At 34.1% G+C, this 25283-nt stretch overlaps 1 protein-coding gene across 2 annotated transcripts in view; it reads left to right on the forward strand.

Moving 5' to 3' along the window:
• Positions 1 to 25283, forward strand: part of pxb (putative Hedgehog signaling attenuator pxb) — a 699312-nt gene that overhangs the window by 76131 nt on the left and 597898 nt on the right. The window lies entirely within an intron of this gene.

Genomic DNA, 25283 nt, shown 5'->3' on the forward strand with positions numbered 1-25283 from the left:
CAGCTATCGATGGCAGTTTATCATATGTACCTATGTATTGAGGCGGTTAATAATTGTTACAATAAATTAACCGTATAAACTGTCAAAAAGTGCTATGTTAACAGCCCCTCTCTTAGATCGAGATAGACAGTTTTGACAGTTTAGACGGCTAACTTATTGTAACAATTATAATACCGCAATACATTTAATATGGTAATATTTATCACTTTAGCGATCGATAACCGCCTTTTGTATAGAATAGATTCACGGGTGCTTTAGATTCGATTCGTGACAATACTTTTACATGTGATTGTATCAAATCCTGGGTGTTTCTGTTTTAAGTAACTAAGAGGAAGAGTATTGCGTTAATATTATACAGCTTTACTTTTACAATAGCTAATTCTACATGTTCTCTTTATATATACCATTTAAATTCTAAATTAAATACCTACATGAAATTACCACTGGAAGATGTGACAGGTCTTGGTAGACGTGACTGAAAAACTCAGATGTAACGGAAATAGTGGTGTGAGTACAATCATCAACAAATTAGGTAGGTATCAATACGGTGGCCGCGCAGCTTAAGCGTTGGACTATAACGCCGTGGGTCCCAGGTTCGAATCCTGGGTCTGGCAAGTACACATATTGTTTTCCAATGTGTGGGTGTCAGGGTATGGACCTAATAGGTTTAGCAAGTGGCTGACATCCATTTCTCGTAAAAAACAAAATATGTCAATACAAACCTCTGACTCTGTGGAGGCTCATAATATGATCCTATTAGGATCGGACGTGGTCGAAAGAAAGACGAATCAATACTTTCATTCAACGTAATATCGATTAACAAATTCTTCCTGACTTGCCACACTGAATCAGTGTCTACCACACCATTATCGTTGAATATCATAGCCTGTTGTAAGATTTTACAAACATAATGACATTTACGTTTTGCAAAAATTGGGATGAATATTTTCTTTATTAAAAATGTGCATACTAATTATTCTACTTCATTACATTTTAGATTCAAACTACTAATAAATAACAATGTCAAATATTTTCGATTGACATTAAATTTGAATTGTATATTAATTGTAAAAAAAAATGTTTTGTATATTTTACAATCAGACTGCCATATAATTCTGGTAAGAGCTGAGAACGAAACTAAAAATCAGATAATAATGTTACTTTTGATATAAAATAACTGTTCATGACAACGTCAAACGTTTTCGTCAGATATTTTCAAAACGCCCAAGTCATCAAGCCATGAAATCTCTTTGATGGAGATATTTTTTAGCAAGCATTCTCAGCGAGGAATTAATATTATTATTTTATTAAATTCTCTGAAGAAGCCGAAGCAACAATATAAACTATTTATTCGTATCTCACTAATTCTCAGAAATTTTAATATTTGATACTCGGGCACAGTTCCGGTGGATTTTTTTGTTCTCCTCTTGCCTTTCAGAGTTTCAACTTACAGTTCCTTCAAATAAACTAGTTTGTAAAAATTATTTACAAATTGTTTTTAAGTAAATTTAATTTGTATTATTTTTACATTTCACTTTAATTAACATCTTAGTGTCGCCTCACATAATAATATTATGTCTTATTAATACAATATTGGTGGCGCTTTTAGCAGTGGACTGTAATTTGAAGATGCTGGTAGTTGGTGGATTACAGATCTACGAATAAGAATTTACACAGGATGCCAGACACTGACATTTTATGTTGAGAGGACTGGCGCGCACTGGAGTCGGTTCGGAATGTAACTCTCACGGTTTCAATTGGTTTTGGGATGAATTATGATGACAAGTCGGGAGTGATGAAAGACGTGACGCAGATTTAGCGCAACGAAGATCAGACATATTATGCGTTTTGAATCATTCTGTGGTTAACGACGCTAAGCTATAACAAACCCGCACACGACCGCTTTGCTGATTTCACTCGAGATCGTGGTCGTCTCTTGACCCGTAACTGCTTGTCGCCCTGGTCCTGCGACAATACTAAATAAGGATTCGAGGGTAGGCGGGAAGAAATGATGAATGCGACCACAATAATTGGCCCAACCAAATATTTTAATCTAAGTACCTATATAACAATGGCAAAGACTCCTTACAAGGCAATTATTTTAAAATTAACTGTATAATACATTACATCAGTAGCAGACCAACAGAGACATCGATATATTGTACATTTAATATATTATCTGCCGCAATACATTATTTACTTACAGATGTGTGATGCGTTCAAAGGTTGTAATAATCCGTACGTAAATGTATCACCTTTTTTATAGAATATCGTAAACCTATATATCGGTAAGTTATCGTAACTGGTCGGCAAATTACATAAACGTTGAGGTCATTCAATATCAGCTTTCAACCAAATACTTACTGTCACTTCATTAGAAATTATTAACGGCTTAGTTTAAAAAATAGTCGAAGCAAAACAGCCTTACAATATACCTATCATCGTATTGCTCGATATACCTACATATTGTAATGGTGATTTATTGCACAGACAATATTATATATTGTACTTTTTTTTAAATGGTGCCTCCAAGCCGCAAGCCGCAAGCCACGTATCTAAAACCACCACTGTTTGAGAATAGGTTTTATGGAAATGCTGCAATAGAGAGTATGTCAATTTAAAGATACTTAGCCGAAAATAAATAATAATAATTACAAGATAAAAAGAACTTTTTATATACGTTTTTAAATTTTCTGTTGAATCATATAAAATTGACTTGACTAGTTTAAACAATTAAAAAAAATTGTACTTGATATAAATAATACTAAAATGTCATATTGATTTCTATAGTAACGCACGTATATATTAATAATTTAGTTTCTAAGACCCCAGACCCCTAGCAACTAATAATGGTGTCGAAATAACTTTCCATACAAAACATAATTAACTGAAAATGAATTCAATTCTACTTAAAGATGGCTAAAAGTATTAAAAAATGCATTGGCATCGTGTGCTGATATATTCTAAAAGTTTCAAATGTCAAGCTAGTCGGGAAGTTAGTTAAAAATCGATTGCAAGATTTGTACCGGACAAAGAACCACCGGACAAATAAGAATACGAGCTAAGAAAAACGTTGTAAAATAGGTAAATACGTTAGATATATTTATATACGTTATCCTATTTCAAACAAAAGATTAAAGAGAATTGTATTCTAAGTTTAAGGGACGTCACTGCTTGCACATAACAATCAGTATAATTCTGATTCTTGATTATTTTAGTCTGGCATTACTTCCAGAAAATGCCAAGTATATTATATTATATTATATTGAATACGAAAATAAACGCTCTGTTAAATGTTTCTCATCCCTTTTCCAATTGTACGTGAGCCTTGTTCAGGAACCTCTCCACTTTCGATATGAAATTCATTTTTTGCCATACAAAAAAATGTCATTTCGCGTTAGATTTTCAGCGGTAGATTGATTGCTCTCGAGCACAAAAAAAAAGAAAAATACGCAACATTCATACGACCTAAATAAAATGAAATGTATTTATTTAGCGAAACGTTTTTAATGGGACTATTAAGCAGAAAAATGTAACAGAGTTTTGTGGATTTTAAATAAATGATGTCCATACAATCGTTAAAATATTTTTTTTTAATTAAAATTTCTGTGCAATAGACAAATCTAACTATCTAAATATTATGCTGTATACAGTGCGGCTTTCGTATCGAGTCTTATACGACACCACGATTTATTCTGGAACCAAAACTCGCCCCCCACATTTACTTTCACCGCTACTAGAGTATATGCTTCACAACTTTGCACTCCGGCTCTGGGATGAAAATGATTACTACAACTGCACACTGCTCTAAAAAGTTGTAATAAATTTGTATTCGCCGCCCTTTATAATGTGCCGCCCCTATGCAACACTCAACCTGCCTACTATAACGGGACGTAACTTGATTCATAATATAAGAGAGACTGTTTCTTTTGTGTTTCGTCTACTTGGGAGACCTTCGGACGTAATAAGAAAATCGTCAAACGATTACTTTCCGACTGCCTGTCTACAAAACATACTCACTTTTCACTCTCTTGAATCTCGTAGGTCACTTCAGCTCTTCAGACATTTTTGCATGCTATCAGGAGGGATGGTTTCCGACCATGGCGTCCTAAAGAATAAAAAATTATATGTGCCTGACAATTACCTACGTGGTCGCAGCCATGACCTATTCTGGGTCAGAAATGTGCGAGGGGTGCTAGAATAGTCAATGCGCTCTCTAAAGACATAGACATTTTTGATGATGTGCTGTGCATTTTATTTTTGAAACTTTATTTTACTGTATAAAATTGTTTAAGTTATATATTTTTTTTTCTCTTGTGAGAGTAATTCATATTAAGTAAATCTCATGTTGTGAACGTCCTAAATTTTGATTTGTTTTGTCCACAATGTTTTGTTTTCTTCATGGTACAACGCGAATAAGGTTTAATGAGTGTATGTATATATGACTGTAGTAAGTAATCAATACATGAGAGGACATTTCATTGTATTATTTAAAATTAATTATGTTTTAAAATTATTATTTGTATGACCAGTAACAGTGCACGTAGGAACATATTTTAATTAAAATGTCTTTATATACACACAGCAAAAATTTAAATCCAATGTTTACTATCGTGCAAGTATGTAGGTATTGTGTTCAAACATATTCTTAGTCGAGTCGTCTAATTAAAATAATAAATGGCGACGTCCACACGGCATAGCATGAGACGTTCGCTAATTTTTGTTTCGAAAATAAATGGACAACACATCTTAAATTATTCGCATCATTTGCATCCAGCTTAACGCATTAATTGCTTCCGCCATTAATTTATATTTTTTTTTCATGAAACTTTATCAAACTGTCTATCTTTCCGTAGACATATTAAGTAGTTGGTTGCTTACCTATCAACAATTCTACCGGGTGAGTCTTATCCAATATACACTTAATATTATTCCAATTAATATTTACTTCTCATTCAAGATTTTGCAGTGGTCAATGACTTCGGGCCTTGTCATCATTATTTCAACATTGTAATAATTAACAAGTCATTTAAACTATCGCACAATCGTCGCATCTACAGTCAGCATATTCTAAACGCGTGACATCGAAGTGCAATAATGCAGAGGCCAGCAGATTTCTCAGTAGCAAACTTCATCAATAATGGTTTGCAATTTACCAAATATTCATGTATATGATTAGCAGGTATTATTAGTATCAATCATAATCTCCATCCGATCAGTAAGGTTCGTGTAAGTTGCACCTGTCTCACGAATTCGGACCTCGGGACAATATCATTTATTGTAACATAACGGTTTTGCAACATACTCTTGTACCAACTGTTTACGCAGCAAATAAAACTCGCTCCTACATCCATCCTACAGCAACCACCAAATTTCGACTCCTCATCTCTCCTCCTGACGACTCTCCATCTACACCTCCTGGTCATCCCCAAACACGGCGGTCTCGTCCCTCCACAACGAGACCCGCAAAAATACTATGTCATATTTTGACCGGTTATTAAAGTATTTTTATTTGTTTTCTTGCTCCATTAGCCGGCTATGTAAACTAGTCTCATGTGCAACGTGTCGAATACGTCGATGTAACATCATAGTTATTCACAAAACACACGTTGCCAAATGGAGCTTCGCACATTGGTGAAATACGACTTTTTAGTGTGATAAAAACATCTAGTGCTGCTAACAATAAATCGCATGCGTCTCGGGTTGCGAGTCGAAACCGCCAGTACGCATACTACATACGCCACATGCTACGAATTGGTCGTTCCAGTGTCGGTTCGCCGGTCGCAACGTCCCATACATATCCAGGGTTCGAGAGGTTACGCGCGACTGTCGCTAGGTGCCAATGAGCGCGGTCTTCATACACAACATCGGAGCGACGTTCCTAGAAGGTTTGATTTATGGCTGTGCGGCAGACGAGGCGAGCTTAGATGTGTGAGCTGGCTTAGGATATCGGTGCCACAAATAATCAGTGTCTAATATTATACAATAATATTCATTTTAATACTTTAAAATTGATATGTACAACTTTATACTTACGAGCAACCACTCGGCTAACTGTGTGTAGATTTTTTCCGGACACGCTTTACGTTTACAGCAACGTAGGTATTGATAATTTTATTGCAACCAGCCATCCTCGACATCCTGACCAAAGTAAGTTAACTACTGGGTTCCGTGTCAAGTCTTATTAATTCCTATGAATAGTAGTATTTGATTGTTTTTTTTAACACCGTGTACAATATCTAGATATTCAGAGATTCTAGATGATCTTACACATAAGGCAGGTTTACATGTTGGAAATCACGAACGTGAGTTACATTGCCACTAACACCGACAAAAAAGCAGCCACTTAAATTAACACATCACTTAATTAAAGTCTAAACCTGCTTACGTCATTGTCTGCATGACGGCGGTGTTGACCAGTAGTGGAAGACTAACGGTATGCGAACTAAGTAACATTAGATTTAGTAACAAAATCGTTATTTAATAATATTTGCAAGGAAATTCCATGGGTTTGTAGCCTAGTGGCAAGAATTGGGGGCAAATTAGCATCTAGAGACTCCACGAAATTTTTTTAGACATTTTAGCCCCACATGTTTGTATGTATTTTCAAGACAAAATAAATCATAAAACCAAATAATACGAAAGAATACAGCAAAGAGACAGTTAATTCCAGCTCTTTTGATTTCATTTAATTAACAGTATCCATACGATAATAATAATATGATGTATTGGGGTTTTATAATAATATATACATATTATGTGGTGATCAACGAGTCAGAACAAGTCAGCAAATCCGTGACATACAAATCGATTGTGAAAATATTATTTAATTATTTTTATATGCATTTTCACAGGCTGTCAAATAATAATGTGAATTTAATATGAGATTGCTGTTTCTGATAGTAAAGACTTCCAGAATGGGTTAGCGAGATTTAAAATAGTAAATCAAATAATCATGGTCTACTTATGGCCTTTCCGCTTCATAAATCTAATTAGTCAGCCAAATATGAAACTGCCGTAAAACGTATGAGATCATGGTGGAATTACTTTCTTAAAAGTGCGAAGCATTGTTTTTTTTCCCAATCTTTCTAATTTTCATTAATTTATGTAAAAAAATATAATGAATCGGCAACTTATACATGGGTATAAATCAAAATTCATTCAAATTCAGTTTATTTCTAATGTAGTTGTTTGTTATTAAAAGTATTTTTTCTGTTATATTTTCGTTTTTATTTTATTTTCCATAAAAATTTATAAAAAAATCAATCCCGAAACTTTCGGGATCATGTTTATCAATTCCGGGATTCATAGGTATCGAAAATAGTTCGGGATCCTGGGATTTGAATCCCTAATAGTAGTAGACTCAAATTAAATTACGTTAAAATTTGAGTGGAGAATATTGATATCTCCCATTTTCAGCAGTAAGTAACACAACATGACTATACGATACCTCTCGCACCAGGCTATGAATATAGTTTAAGAAACAAAAGCAATAATTAAGATATACATACTTATAGGTGACCAATATAAAATATGTTTTCACTGCAGCACGCAAACCGTCAGTCACGTACCAATGGTGTAATCTATTGACTTCCAACTACCACAGTTTGGTAATTTGTAATTATTTGAATATTTTAATTAGCTCGCTCTGCATATTGGTACATCATTTTTTTCCATTTTGAATTTTTATAATCTTTTTTTCATTCTACATTATTATTTTATAAAAACAGTCGCGTCTCTAAAAGGCCCACGATTTGATTTCTAGAGAAATCGATTCTGAGATTTATAATCAGCTATATAGGCTCTTTGATTAATAGTCTTTTGTCAGTGGACGGCAATGCACGGTCCTCGATACCACGTGATGGCGTTATTTTTGTTATTGGTGCAATGAACCTTTATGGCCGGAAGAAGCCATACCAAATAGAGATGCATTTAGTAAGACGGTATTTAGCGTGATTATAAATTCTCTCTCTCGTTCTTGACAACATGGCGACTGTGAGTATAGGACGATTCGGCGCCGGGACAACTGGGCGCTACGCAATCGAATGAAATTCTAAAATAAATAGACGTTCCTGAATTATAAGTACCTACATAAAAAAATGTATTTAATATTATTATTTATATTTAAATTATTATATTATTATTTAATACTTGGTGAGAATTTAAATATGTACACGTAAATAATGATTACATTGTGCATATTATGTTTAACTTCTTTTAGAGAGAGTTCCTTTATTCGTATATAAATCCTCAGGCAAAAACAAAATGAATTAGAACTACTAAGTAGTAGATAGAAACTGATTAAAAGTCCTCTTCGAAATTCTGTATAAAATCGTAACGTACGTATATTTATTTCATTCGATAGTGCGGCGCCCAATTGTCCTGGCGCCCAGTTGTCCCATTCCTGCTACTGTTGATGCAACGGCATTAAAAAGTTTGAAATATGCATTTATTTTATGGCTGCTTCGTCTTCCGTTTTAATTCTCCAGTTGGATCCATGGCCCGGTGCATTTTAAGAGTTATCGACTATCATACATTCTCTGGAGTATAACGCCGCTTTGCGTGCATGTCGAGGGTGATGCAGCTCCCCTTTCAAAGAGTGAAATTTAAGTTAAACCAAACCACACCCGGTGTTAATCGGACGTATCTCTTACAGACCCTACTTTAAGATGTGAAGCATCATTTTTTTATGATTGGGAATGACTCAGGAGCAGTTAACCAACCACATAGTGAACGGGTAACAAGACTAAGCTCAAAGAGCCTGCCAGTGAAGCCACCACGTCCAGTGAAGAGACCGACAACACAAACAATGACCCCTCCAAACCAACCCACCCACACGGCACTCGGTCTTTATCGAGCGTATCAAGAGACAGACAAACGCATTTTTTTTCAAAATATAAAGTGACGCATGGTGATATCTTCCCCACACCCATGCAAGCATACCGAGCCATCTGGCTTCTGCATTTCTGTCAGTGAAAATAGAAGGTGAATTCCTATATTTTCTAACCCACTTTGGGAAACCGTATAAAATACCTCCAATTTTTCTTATAATTAATAAATATTCTTTCTCATCTACGGATCGTCGCAGAACAAACTACAAAATTAAACTTTCTAATATGAACGAGCCTAATTATAATAATATATAAAAAAAACAATTTTGATTAAATTAACACAATATAAAATTATGTTTTAATAGCTCAGCTACGATGTGTCAAAGGAAACCATTTTTACTTATATCCTATTAGATATCTTAGCTATTTGTTGGTGTAAACAAAAATAAAGTTACTTCAAAGAAAAATGAGTAACCCGATAACAAAGGTAAACATATTTTTTCGCCAAATATTGCATTTATTTGTTCTGCATTTCATTATCTGGTTAGCACAGGAAGGACCGTGTTCGTGTCATTCTCACTTATGCAAATTCCAAGTTATTTCAACACAAACATGGCACAAACGTTTTTTTAACCCTAGCATCAATCAATGTTTTTAGTACTATGACCTCCACATGATAATAATATGAGCCTTTCAAAAAGGCAATACGTCAAGTCTTAATCAACACAGTGTTGATAATATAAATAACTTATATGGAATTTTGTACCACAGATAATAATATATTAATACAAATATGAGAATGTTGATACATAACAGCGGAATTTAAGGTGTAAATTTATACTAAGTAGTCACTATAATAATGGAAGAATTTTAATAATCTATTTTTTAACACCTTTCTCAAATAAATGGTAAATTCGTATCCATTTTACCATTGCAAGCATTGTTCCCTCTTATTCTGAAACGAATTTACGTGTAGTGATTTTAAGTAAAATGTCATAATATAATCATTTTTGTGGATACTTGTCGTTTTGGTTGATAGATTATTTCTAGAGTGTGGCTGTCAAATTCCGGGAAAGCATTTCATTTCTGCTACCGTACACCGGGGTCGGCTAATACGAAATTGTGAAACAGAGACAGTTGTGATATGATATACTGCACATTATTTCTCTATATCTCTGACGTTTCTTGTTAACGTAGGTACCGATATCTACTTGATACCTACTCGGACTAAGTATCAATCCTTTTTCTTTTGATACTGGCTGGTAGATTACGGATCTAGGGGGGGGTTACACAGGATGTCAGACACTGGCCTTTATGTTGAGAGGGCTGGCGCGCGCTTGAGCCGATTCGTTATTCATGCACACGCTCAATGGTAAACGGATGGTACACTTTTGATGGATGATATAATATGAGGTTGATGAATGATAAATGATAAGTTCAGGATGGACGATATAGATGCCACACCAAACTCAGACCGTAACAGATTTAGTGGAGCAAAGGTCGAATATATACATTTTGTATGAGTCACGTTGTAGTTAGCGACGGCAAAGCTATAACAAGCTTGCAACACGTCCACCTTCTGGATATCACTTGAGCCAACTCGATGTTATTCAATCACGGTCGCCTGATGACCCGTAATTGCACGTCGTCTGGTCTTGTGACAATAATAATTAAGGGATTTGGAAGTAGATGGGAAGAAAGGAATGAGGGCTATCATATTTGGCTCAACCAGATATTATGCCTATATTTACCTGCTATACTGTCCGTATCACGATCCCGTAATCAATACGCTATAACTGTACCCGATCTTCAAATAAATACCGTTCTCCGCTACAACTGTCTATTATTGAAACCTTCCTACAGTCACCTCCTGATAAATGCACGCCAGTTAACACAACCTTTATCGGGAAAAAAACTGGAGTATTCCTTCCGAGGTACTTATAATGAATTGACTCAGGTCAGATTACTATATGAACGAATTTAGGTATAATACGACCACAGAATATTTTATCATCACATTAATAGCTGACATGATTAACCTCACGAAAATACGTATAAATTACACACTACCTATTCTCCATAATCTATATTATTACTCCACGGTCTCAATAAGGTTTATTTTTAACCCTTTAGCGGCGTCACGCCAGGTGAACACAGGTAGCGAAAACATTAAATTTCGAGTCAGCCTGACACAATCGCATCATGCAAATTCTCATACATTTCTGGCAAATTTCCCACAACCGTTTGGACAAGTTAATTAAGCTGTTCTCAGTGGACGGCCTCGCTAGAGAACGTTTGCCCGCCGCAGGGGGCTTGGAATTTGTTCCGTTCGATGATGTTGTGTTTTGGTAAGAAGCTAACATAGTTGTCAATTCCAAAAGTTGGCGATTGTTTGTATTGGATACCATAGCCATTTGGTTGGTAATGAATTAAGGGGTACCAACCAAGGGTCTAGTCTCACAATTACCTCAATTATTTGACTGGAAAATTTGTCACCGCATTGAAAAAATATGTCTTCATAGTTACAATAATTCTACATACCTACCAATTTTGAAATCGATGACAAATAATGAATAAACAATAAACAAATGTAAATAGCGTTGTTACCATTCGTATTAAGCATTGAATAAATAGTCATTAATTATAGGTGCATATTAATATAATATTATAATATTGTAGTGGTTTTTTTAAATAATAGCGAACATTTTGCAGAGTGCACATGATTTTCTTAAAAGGCTTAAGATGGTTGGCTATTTAGGTTACAAGACTTCATTAGTTATTATAACTTAATTGAGGAAATAGTAATTTTATATACCTTACTTTCTTTTGACCATGTCCGATACTAATAGGATTATAAATAGGCCTCCATAGTGGTGGTTTGTATTAACAGATTCTTCTTTTTACGAGAAATGGATGTTAGCCACTCGCTCAACCATTACATACCTATGCAAGACATTTTCCTTGGCAGTGGTAAAAATAACGATAGAATTGGGTAGTTATAGCTTTCAGGAAATCTTTTTCTGTTATTTTACCCGAAACTTTCTGAAGTATCCGGTTTCACAAATCGTTTCATTGAACGATATACGTATTAGCAAAACAATAATAACTACTATATTCAATATTAAAATATCTGTATATATGCATACAAAATAGTCCAGTGCGTAAGGCGCTGGCCTTTCGTCGTTGGGCTCCGAGCTCAATCTCGGTGAGGTCACAATATATTTATATGATTTTCTCAAAGTCTGGGTATTTGTGATTGTTTATGTTATATTACTAAATAAATACACTGGTCTTTCACTACACGACTGTCGTTGGGTCTCATGGCCTTTTGTAGTGTTTAAAAGAATAAACAAATAATTAATTTAATTAAATAACACCTAATTTAAATAAAAGAACACCAAATTACATTACACCAAAGTAATTTGAACAAACAAACACTTTGCATTTTTTATAATATATATATGTCAGCTCTGCGAGTGGACAATCACTGGACAAGTGTCGATATACGGTGGTATCCAAAGGGCACTAAACACCCTAAAACCCGATAGATAGACGAGGTCATAAAGTTCAGTGGATGTACATGGCTGTCGATGGTGATATTATGTCAGTTGGGGTTAAGTAGGAAAGAAAATCAAACAAACATATTATTTTGACGTTTATATATTAGATAATATATAGATGAAGTATGTAGGTATCTTAAATATAGTTGCAAGCATATTTTTTCATTTCAAAATTAATTTAAAGCTTCGTATATAAAAAAAATTTGGTTCTAAGCTTGGCAAACAAATTAGAGAACTCGGTTCTTTTTGATAACTCAATCAAGTCTTTTACTGAAAGACTGTTTTTAAAATTTAAATAATTTACTCATTAATACAACAGAGCAACCCAACAGCGGCGTACAAAAAAGTAAACAGGCATATGCACGTCCATTAATTGGGCTGAATCTGATTTATCGATCTAAAAAGCCATTTAAGTAGCATACTTTTAATTGAGATAAAACTAGTTTATCTCGTCGGGCGATCTATCTTTTTCGTAATCAATATATTATCATGTCGTCTTAATTAGACAAAAAATTAGACGAATCAGGTGGAAAATGTCGTTTATTGAAAAGACAACTATATTTCATTTAAATCTAATTGAGTTTGTTGAATTGATACAGTCAGTGGTGGAGAGATGCCCACTCGGATTATTATCTATGCTGAGTGGATATCTCTATTTATATTATTATGTATGTAGGTACACGTATTTCTCTATTAGTGATTTTATCAGTGAATGTTAACTCGGTTTCAATGATTGTTAATAAAATAATATGAATATCTTAATAGAGTTAGCGTATTATATATTGTTGATTGATTTTTTTTTCGTATTGTATGCTATTAGGAAGTACCTAACTTTTATTTAAAATGATATTATTCACTTGTATTCATACATGAAGTAATAAGTAAATAAATAATTACAAGATAAAAATAACTTTTTATATACAACGTTTTTAAATTTTCTGTTGAATCATTTATAAACTTGACTTGACTAGCTTAAACGATCATAGAATACTGAAATGTCATATTGACATTTCATTTTGATTTCCACAGTAACGCACGTAGGGGAGCAAGGGGGAATTGGAGCCTACTAAGGAAATTGTTGAAAAAAAGTAACAAAATGTTCTAATCGTTTATTATTAAGACTTGAAATGAGTCCTTTGGTTACATAGTAATAATATTACTGCAATTTCCACTCACAAATTCTATAACTAAGGTACAATAAAACGTTTTCCCAAAAAACACATTTGGCTCCAATTACCTCACATGTAGGGTAATGAGAGCCAAAAATTTACGAAATATGTAATGAGAGCTTCATATTTTAACATGCTTACAAACACTTATACACATTATAACAGATATAGGTACAATACAATGTTAAATATTTACTAATGTAATTCAACAAAAATATGCTCTAGTACTAAAAATATCAAAAGAATCAACACGTCATGTTATGAAAAAACACAAATATAATCTTTCTGGTTTCGGAGGGCATTTTCCAACGAAGTCACCGTCCAACCAGCCTTGAAAGTCGTCAGCTTTCTATTTCTGGGCATCTGGAACAATTAAAATCTTTTTTACTAGTAAAAGAGGTGTGCAATTTATATAGGGGTAATGGGAGCCACCAAGGCTCCAATTACCCGAATGTCAACCACTTTGAAGTTTGATAAATAATGTAACCAAACCATTTTAAACCTTGATTCTGAAACTATTAAACAAAAATACATTATCTGGCTATACAATGGACACAACATATGATAAAATAAGTAAAATTTTAAGTACTTACGTTGATGTTTATGTATTGTAAATAATTGATATACGCATCTAGCCCAAAACACACTTCCACTCGCCACGCGCGTGCACGTGCTACTAAGCAGCCGACAGCGATCGACGGGCTTAGCCGACGATTGACGAAGATGTTTTGGTTATTTCCGAGTCATTTTAGTGTTAGATGGTACCTGTTTTGCAGTCGCTCCCATTACCCGCAAGCTCCCATTACCCCACGCTCCCCTATATATTATTTAATAATTTAGTTGCTAGGACCCCCTAGCAACCAATAATGGTATCGAAATAACTTTTCATACAAAACAGAATAAACTGAAAATTAATTCAATTCTACTTAAAGATGGCTAAAAGTATTAAACAAATGCATTGGCATCGTGTTCTGATATATTCTAAAAGTTTCAAATGTCTAGCTAGTCGGGAAGTTAGTTAAAAATCGATTGCAAGATTTTTACTATAAGTACAAACAAGCACCGGACAAATAAGAATACGACCTAAAAAAACGTTGTAAAATAGATAATATAGGTAGGTACGTAAAAAAGAATATACCTATTACATCATTATCATCCTAAATCCGGAGTGCAAAGTTATGAAGCGGCACCTCTACAGCAGCAGACTTTTTTGACGGAAATAACGCAATCTATTTATTAGACAATTTAAAAAGGGGCCTCGATACAGTTAAAACCAGTCATTAAATTATTAAAATATACCAAAATCTTTTTTTTTTAAATGCGTATTTCTCACAAATTGAATGTAAACTATGACCAAAAAGCATAAATGCTGTTATGCAATTAGCGTTTTAGGCGCATATAAACACTGCCATTTTCAATAATAGGTACTATGATAAGAACGACGCACATTATTATTTTTGGTACTACTTTGGTAGTTTGAATTTATAGTTTTATTTTATTTTTCTTTATGGGGGCCACAAAATTTTCAGTGCTTCAGACTTCCACGCGTCTAAACCCGCAACTGGGTAGGTAGATAACTTTGGTATTTTTTGTTGAAATTGGTAGTTATCACAACGGAGAAATTTACAATCTATTTAGAGTAATAGCTAGCTGTTATTTTCGATTTAAGGTAAATCTGTCATATTTTTTCCCAAAAAGTATTATTGTGTTTTTTGGTCAGTTCTTAAATTTCTATATTATGTACTTTTAAACTTATTTATGTTATCAATTTATTCAAAATCGTAATAGTTTTATAGGTATTAATATCATCAAATTTATCCAAACTCTTGCTGGGTGAAATCTTCTCCGTTCTTTTTCATTCTGTGTTTTGTCTCACCACCTATTTCTGCAGAACGTACTTATTTGTGGTCCCAGTGGCCACTAGGTTTAAATTTTTGACATTTTCAACAGTTTTTGTACTACCGGATAACTAGATATCTTCAACGCTTGTAATCATATTGTTTCCTGTCGAATTCCATTGAAATTTTTGGTGAAAATTGTATTCCGTAGCACCTTAGCGTTATTTTTTATTATTCCGTTGTTTTGTCATTATTATGGCTTTATCTTCAGCTTGTACCAATTCTCCGTACCACACTATGATTATTTTAAGTTATTGGCCTTTTTTTATTAAGTATGTGTTGTGATTACGAGAAGTGCATACTAGTTCAATACTTATAAGGAAACAATTCTAGTGTTTAATTTATTTAAACGTCTTAAACAATATTTATGTAATTGAGTTTTCTAAATGTTATTGTATTCTCATTCGATTTAGGTACACCAACCTCTGATTAACGACAACTGTACGAAAGGTTTTACTACCGGCAGGTGAGTGCGTTACAAACATTCAAGGTGTTTGGATATATCTGCCCACGTGTTTATTCACTACTAACTGAGCCGTTTATATTATATTTACTGGGAAAGTTTACTTGGCATTTGATATTCCATCACAGACACCACTATAATATCCTGTCTATTCTATACTACTAAAACTTTGCCCATACTAACATACACTTGAAACAAATTATACAAATGCACGTTCACAAACATTAGTAATTGTTTGAAACTCAACACATTTTTATATCTACAATCTTTGCCGCATCAAACTAACTCCTGAAGTAGATGTACTCTGGTCGGGACGATGACTGAAGATCCTGAACCAGATATTGTGGCTATCTGACAGCCTTCTCCATGGCTTGGCCACAATTTTTTTCGGCATTCGGTGGCACTCAGCGCCTATGCCAATAGATAATCCGTGGTATTATTGATTATGTTTATCGATCTAGCAGCTAGCTAGATTCTAGAGTTTAGATGGAGCTTTTCGATGTTCTCTCCGGGTTTCGACCTGAGAAAAACCACGAGTTTTCCAGGTTGTTATCCTCCCAGCAGCCTATATATCATCATCATCAGCCTGAATCTATCCACTGGTGGATGAAGGCCTATCCGAGCTGATTCCACTCCTCTCGGTTATGTGCGTTGCGTTGCCACGCACTTCCGCAGAACTTTATCATTTCATCGATCCAGCGGCCTCTAGGTCTACCTTGCGGACGTTTTGTACATTTTGATACCACTGGATGACTAAATTTGTCCAACGATTGTCTTTTCTTCGAGCTATGTATCCAGCCCATTTCCATTTGAGGAATATTATTATATATAATTATTTCCATATATAATATGCCTAAAATAGATAGTCCGACCCAGACAAACCGAGAACTTAACTGTGGAGTCATTTGACTATCATTTGAGACTGTCAGCATCTGTCACCAGCATCACATTTCAAATTTTAAAATAAAATTAAGTATTCAATTAGTTTTACACTATATATTTATATAGTAATATACATACTTATAGGTAGTATGAACCTCATATGTTGAGCAAGTGGCTAACATTCATTTCTCGTAAAAACAAAAATCTGTTGTTAAAAACTTCCACTCTATGGAGCCCCATATTATGATCTAATTAGTATCGGACATGATAAAAAGAACGAAAAAAAGGAAAAATAGTGTAGTAGCAGAAATGAAATAATCACATAAACACACAGAATTTGAAAAAATCACATAGGTATTTATTTACCTAAATGTATTGTTACCTCACCGGGATCGAACCTGTACGGCTATCGATCCCCAAAGTGATAAATAATATCACTTTATTATATTTATGTATTGCGGTATTATAATTGTTACATTAAGTTGACCATCTCAACTACCAAGACTGTCTCGCTCTAAAAGTTAGCACAGCCAAGAGAGGGGCTGTTAAAATATAGTACTTTTTGACGGTTTAGAGTTAACGCCTAAAAGTGCGGCCACACCGGCAACAAGTCGCGCGACAACTCGTTAAATTTTACGATAATTATCATAATTACTTAAGAAATTTTACGATAATTATCATGCTTATCGTAAAATTTAACGAGTTGTCGCGCGACTTGTTTTCGGTGTGGACCCGGCATAACGTTAGAACGCCTCAATACATAAATATGATAAACTACCGTCTATAGCCGCCTTGTGTATGGAATAGATTCACTGGAATGTCAGGAAACCAGTAGGTAAGCCTTACTGTTTTTCATTTTAGTAACATTGGTAATGTTTTTGCTTTTCCACATTGTTTGCAGTTAAGGCTACATGTTAGTGTCAGATAAAAATATTTTATTGATATAAACGAAACATTATAATTTTTTAGTGAGTTGTTACCAGAATAATAATGCGACGTTTACATTTACACAAATCTACAGTGATAAATTATTTAATCGAAAGGTAGACTTTTTATAGCCAGCACTTACTACGATTTCATATGGGCTGTATAAAGGATTATGGAAGGTATAAAAAACATTTTTCAGGTTCGTAAAAATGCCTTTCATTACCCATCACGTTTGATGGCCGTTAAAGTGATTTCGTTTGATCGGAATTGATATTAATCTTTCATGAATTTACTTTATTGCCAGAAAATCTCGTTTTATTAAAGCACTTTCCGATGCCTAAAAAATGATAAATGGCACGAAATGACAGATAAAATGATATTTTTCTTCGTTCAATTGTAGCAATAATAAATATGACTCTGAAAAAGGTTGAGAAAGACAGATTTTTTTTAAATAATCGAATACCTTTATATTCAATCACATTGTTTTACTAGTTCGACTCTATGTAGGTATTTATATAATTATTTTTTTTCTACGCTCTTTTACAGTTTTCCATATTATCATTCGCGTAAATCGTTATTGTGGTATCACTGCGAGATAAGGAAGGAAAAATAATTAAATTTGTTAAAAAACCGAATGAAATTTAATATACATACACGTCTTTCACTTGAAGGGTGATTAATCTGAACACAAACCTAATAATATTAATATTATAATAATCATTCAGAAGGTACTAAACTTTTGTGTTTTATGGTTGCGTTATTCTATTATTTAAATATAAATGATTTTTCCAAAAAATATTTTTGTTTTTAATCATAATAATTTTAAATATTGTATTTATAACTAATCAGACTTAAATAAAATATACCATTAATTGTATTTACAATGGTTAAAATTGAAATTCTTTATATTTATATCTAATCAAACGAAAGCTTTGCCACAATAAGTAATATTATTGTATAATCATAAATAGTTTATCCATCCCAATAACAGGTGGAGGCAGACAGAATATTTTTGTTTAAAATAGGTGACAAAGAGAAAATTTCGTTGGTAAATAAATATGTACAGGGTTTTTCTTTTCCACGTAGAAATAAACGCCGGAAAAAAGCAAGCTTGAAAGAGGGAAAAGCAAATAGTGGAGAATCGAGAAAACTATTTATTTTTAATTTGATTTGAAGTAAAGTAAAGCCCAGTCCACACCAACATAAACTAGCATGTAAACAAATAAACCTGGTATAAGCAATGGTATAAAAATATTTAAAATGTGTTTTTATTTATTTATTAACAAATACAACGGGTCATGAGGCCCAATGACAATAGTGTAGTGAAACAGTAGTTCCTCCAGTGGCCTCCGGATGAAAGGCAAGCGCCTTACGCACTGGACTACGAGGGATGATATTATTTATATATTTTATTCCGTAGGTACCGGATGTATTGACAAACAATTAATAATCGTGGTCATGTTTGAGTGAATTATTTAGTGCTTCATGTTAAGTAGCGAGTGATGCGTCGTCTCGTATTTATTTTATTTTGATTAAAGCGCGCAAATCTTTCCGGTGTGAACTATCCGTATTACATTAAATGTTTGCAGACGTGGACATGCGTTGACATGTGGCACCAAAAGTTTACAATTAATAATTGCATAATTTATTTATTTGAAAAAGACACGTTAACGTGTAACGTATAACAGTACATAACAAATTATTAATTCAGGACATTCACAAGATGACATTTTAGAATAAAAATTACAAGTAATCAGTTAGAGAAAAAACAAGGTTGAGAAAAAAAAACAAAGCAAAAATAGTTTTATACAAAAGAAATAAAATTAAAAAAAAAACAACAATAATTCAAACAATACAAATTAAACAATAAAATAGAATTTTAAAAATAGAATATATAATGGATCGCCAAAAATATCTATATCTCTAGGGAGTGCATTGACCAGCCGCACAGCCCTCGCTATTGGTGCCTGGTGAGCCTGACATGAGGAAACAGCTTTCACCCAAAATAGGTCATGGCTGCGACCACGCATGTAATTGACGATTGCGTACAAATTCAAATTTTCTAGAATATCGGGATTGAAAACGATACCACGTGAAAGCAGTGAAAAATGGAAAATGTACATATACGAGGACATAATAAAGTATCTTGATTTCAATAATGCATTAGGTAGGCGAATATTAAAATATCAACCTTAAATTATTCATTTGGCTAAGTCGATAAAGAACAAAATGATTGTTCACGTACATTTTTGTGTAGCAACAAAAGTTTACAAATAATTATAAAATTTTGCTGGGAGATGCTCCAATATTGGTCTGGACTAGGCTTAAATCGTTGAATTCAAAGCACGACAGCCTCACGCTCTGTCTTACGGGTGCTACATTTTCGTTTAATTTTAATTAACCAGCGGCACGGCGAGCCCACCCGTTTAACCAGCGCGCTATCTCAATAGCCGCCATCTTGTTTCCAATAAACAACATGGCAGCATCCAGCGCATCGTCACGACGGCAGCTGCGGACTCGGAAATAACTACCACATTTCTCTGAGACAATGGCAATTATACCCTCAATGCGACTCTGTGACCTTTTGCTTGTAGGCTGACGGTAGCAAACTTAGTATTATATCTGAAATATGAGACTCTTGCACAATCTGTGTAGGTATGTTTATATATATGCCTTATAAATTATAAGGTTGTATAGTGCACGTATACAATGATATTATAATTCCGTTGAACAGTTGAGTGGTATCTGACTATTCCACATACCTACTTAAGTACTAAATAATACACCAAATCCAATTAATATGGTCAATATTGCAATTATAGTGTAATAAATCAATCATTAATGGTGACTGGTGACTGCTATATTACCATCGTCATCTTCTTCTACTCGTGCCACCCGCTATCGGAGTTCTCTCTATCATCATCCGTGATAGTTCGATAAAGAGCTGGACTGCAATCATAGATGTTTTTATGAAATGTGCTTGCTAGGAGATACTATGTAACGTAGGAAAGAAATATTTTTTCAAATCTCAATATTCGGAGTGGCGTTAGCGTTTAAAATAATCATGGATCACTAGGTATAGACCTAAAAACTTATCTGAAGAATTAATGGGAGAGCCACAGTCGAGAACTACCCAATCAAGACTCGCAACTGGACAGAACCTTAGATTCGAATGACGTTTACAATATGGCGTCCATGTGGTAGTTCATAGTTCCATTTTTGACCGTTCTTCAGATAAGTTTGTAGGACTGTTGTACACTGCTGATTATTTTGAAAATAAAATAAAACGAATTAACGCTTCATCGACATCATGTCGGTTAGTGGCTGCGTGGGTCTCTATACCCCGCCAACTGGCTTCTACATTTCGTACAGCGGAAGAGTCGTGAGGCGAGCGGGGGTCAATAGCTGCGTCCGTTGATTCATGTCGCCGGAGAGTCTTAACCTAAACCCGATCGTAGCTAGGTATACTATTGATTATTAACAAATAGTAATTCCGTTGTGTATATTTTGTATATTCTCTTTGACTACCCGCCCCTAAATTGGAGCATATGGACAACACACGGCGCCTCCAAGAATCCCTGTCGCTCGAAAGTCTTCTCGAATCTTCCCAGGTCATCCCGTTGCTTTCCTGTATAAAGTCCTGTCGGATATCGTATTTTTTCTAAAATTGATTTTTCTGTGGGCAGGTATTATGTATGAGATGTTTTCAAATTATGTATGTTTAATACTCTTATTGATTGTTTAATATTATTTTTATTCGATCACAATATTGTTAGCGAGATTCACCTCTGCCTGTTTATATCATAAATATGTGATGATATCTTGATATGAATTACTTGAAACGAACACGTACCGGCAGGCCGGAAATTGAATCCAGAGCCATGTTAGGTATTTGATAATCGAAACGAATTAAACAGTGTACACACAGAAATGAAATATGACCGGTGCAAAGCCATGTTGATTTTTAATAAGCCCGCATATAAAAACCTAATAAATACATGCTACCTAGATAAGGCATCAAATGTATGCTCAGTGAGGGATTGAAATATTCTATATAGATAATATTATAGATTAATGCATCTAACTTAGCTTATGATTAATTTCCGGCAAATATTGCATATTATACGTTTTAGTATCGACTGCATATTAATTAATCATGTTGAAAATACTTTGATATTTTTAATTAATGTTTTAATAGGTAGGTCCAATGATTCCAAATGACAATATATTAGTCGTGTCAGGACCCCAACCCTCTAAGAATGAAAAAAAATACAAATTATTTAGACAAATGGAAGATTAATTTTTTCTCTTCATCTCATGATGTGACCCGGGTGATTTGACAGTTGGACAGCCTTCTAAAAGGGTTGGGCACAATACTCTCGGTATTCTACGATACGCAAGGTATGTGGCCAAGGCAATGTATGTATCAAGGTTTGTTTTAATATTCTGGTGTGGCATGTCTAAAAGACAAATTTTGCGGATGACACAAATGGACACTAACGATCTTAATAATTATGACAGCTGGGCCCGTTCAGTTATATCTGCAAGCCAACTGTTTGTCGTTAGACTCAAATTGCGGAGTATCTGGGTATGGATAATGTAGGCACCCGTAAAAGTACGGAGTCCGCGGTTGAAGCGACGAGAACATGTAAGAAGTGGGCGGGGTAAATATGAAAATCAGTAGCACCTGTTGGATTTTGTTAACTCCGCCTCCTTAAAATTCAATAATAAATTATTATGGACATGTTTTCGAAATGGACCCCCCCTCCCAAAATCAGATACCTGCACACTACCCCGCCTGATATCTTCATGTCTAAATTGTACCTGTATTGAACACCAAATCTGCGACTTTCTGCGATTTGTTGTAATGTCTAGCTGTCATAATGTGCGAAGAGTCTGAGTTTGATAATCGGTGTCTAGGTACAATTTGAGTTCTAATGTATTGGAAGTCAATACAAAAGTGGAATAAACAAAATTTCGTCCTCAAACTTCTTCCATATTCCATCAAATTATTTTATACCCACTAAAATTTTATTTTTGATAAATCAAAAAATCACATTTTTTTAAATCTCTTCTCTCTAAAAATTTTCTCGTTCCGTCATTATTATGAAAATAGAGAGACATTTAACATTATAGCATGTGTGCCAATCTGGAGTAGGGTCATTGTGATAATGTATGGTTATTTATACAAACTCAATAAATTGTTATGTTGGTTATAATAATTGTGTTCTTATCGTTTGTAATGTTTACCTATAAATATCTGTACAATACAATGGATAATCAATATAACAGGTATCAATATTGTATCCTGTATAGCGAAATAAATTAATACTTGTGCATAACTCATGTGTATACATTTATATCCAAATCGTATTGTATTTTATAACCTTTCCCTTACCGAACCAATATAATCAATTTCGTCCTGTGCTGTCATATTGTGTTACCGTAGTAGTTTCATGGAGAGGACGCTATATTTAAAAAAATAGCACAATTTTTGACTCCGGATACTTGATGGAATTTAAATTTCAATTCCAATTTTATTCTAATCGTATTAGGTTGTCTACTGCTTAGGAGAAGTAAAAGACTTAAATCAATATAATAATATATAAACTTATTAGCGAGGGGAGCAGCATTATTCAATGCACTCCCCAAAGACAAACATTTTCAGTGATGTTCCAACTGTGTATTTTGAAATTTTATTATTACTAAGTATAACATTGTTTATATTTTTTTTCTTCTCTCTTGTAAACGTGATATTTGCTTGATATTGGATAATTATGTAGTTTTATTTAACTTGTTTAAATAGAACCAGTTTTTAATTCAATTTAAATCTCATCTTGTGAAAGTCTTGAATTTTGGTTTACTATTTCCACATGTTTTGTTTTTTTTAATCAATTAATTAATAGTATTTCTTTTTCTTAAGTATTTATTATTTACTTAAATGAATCTGGAAATATTAAAAACATGACGTTCACTGAAATGTTACATATGAAACGTTCGCTATCGGATAAATACTATCAATTCAGAAGAATTAAAATTGATTTATGTTATCTGGGTACCTACTTTTTCTTTTCAGTTGATAATAATGAATTCAAATTATGTTAATGTAAAATATGGAGTGAATGAAGTGCACCTTAACTGAAATATAAAATATATAAGAACCTGTGTAACGTGACTTGACTTCACATAACTGGGAAGGTTAACAAAAAAATGTATGGGTCCAAATAATAGTCCAGGCAAATAAGCGTCAATCTTCCATTCAATCTTCAAACTTTGTAATCAGGAAATTGACGCCCCGCATAAATACGCGGTTGGACTCGTGCGCCGATCCTCTCGGGAATATTAAAAACTGCCGGCGGTATTATAGATGCACTGAATTATTCATCGACTATCGACTTTTTCAAAGTTTTGTTGGCTTGTTTTATGTCATGCCATTTTTTAACGCGACGTGAAAGAGGGTGGGGGGTGTAGGGGTGTTATGTAGCTCGGCAGGGATATGGCATCGATACGGCGTAGAGGTTGTGATCAAGAATTTTCATCGCGAGATTTTTCGAGAGTTATTTTTTTATATACTTACTTCTTCCGGGAGAAAATATTCTCGAAAATTTTGAGCAACCAAAAATTTATCTAGAATTTTCGAATCACGGTAATGAAAGAAGGCAGATAATTATAACATAATAGATCGTTAAGCCCAATGAGAATAATGCAGTCAGTAGTGTAACGATTATTCTTTGATAAGCATTTCATACTAGTGAAAATCGTCGTAATTAAGTAGGATGCCCGTAGCTTAACTGGAAAAGTATACTGGCGCGAATCCAGCGGTTAAAGGTTCAAATCCTTTTGGGTGTCGTTATTTTTGAGTAGTTACCTACAGACCTACAAACTTATCTAAAGAATTGTTGGGGAACCACATTCGAAAACTACCTAATCAAGACTCGCAACTGGACAGAATCTGACATTCGAATGACGTTTCCAATATGGCGTCCATATGGTAATTCGTAGTTCCATTTATGACCGCTCTTTAGATAAGTTTGTAGGACTGTAATGCATGGGATGTTTTCAAAGTTTGCATGTTCAACATAATATACTTTGAGAAAATACATTAATATACTATATGATCTCATAGGGAATCAAGGCCAGTCCCTCAAGTACCGACCTCTTATTTGTGCGGCCATTTTAATTTATAGTCGATGACTTCCTCTGGGTGTAGAGTGTATGCCTTTAACACTCTTTGAATGGCGCGAAACATTCTTTTACATCCGCGTCGACACTGAGAGCGTAAGGAGACGTGACAGGTGTTTGAGGGAGAGGCAGGTCGTGGCTAGTTACCAGTAGCTATTTTTATGATACTACTACTATGATCACTATAATAATCACTATAGCATAAAGTTGCAGGTTTAGTGTTCGATGCAGGCACGGTTTGGATATAATTAGGGGGAAGTAAATGTTCGGGTTTTGCACGCCCGTCAATACGGCAAAGAAAAGAGGTTTTCCTGCATGATATCTCCATCTAGAAAAGCTTTCTTGTATTTAACACAAAATTTAAAATATCC

Source organism: Rhyacophila brunnea, unplaced genomic scaffold, assembly GCF_057557595.1.
Source record: "Rhyacophila brunnea isolate RB1 unplaced genomic scaffold, BYU_Rbru_1.0 scaffold_20, whole genome shotgun sequence".
Classification (NCBI taxonomy): Eukaryota; Metazoa; Arthropoda; class Insecta; order Trichoptera; family Rhyacophilidae; genus Rhyacophila; species Rhyacophila brunnea.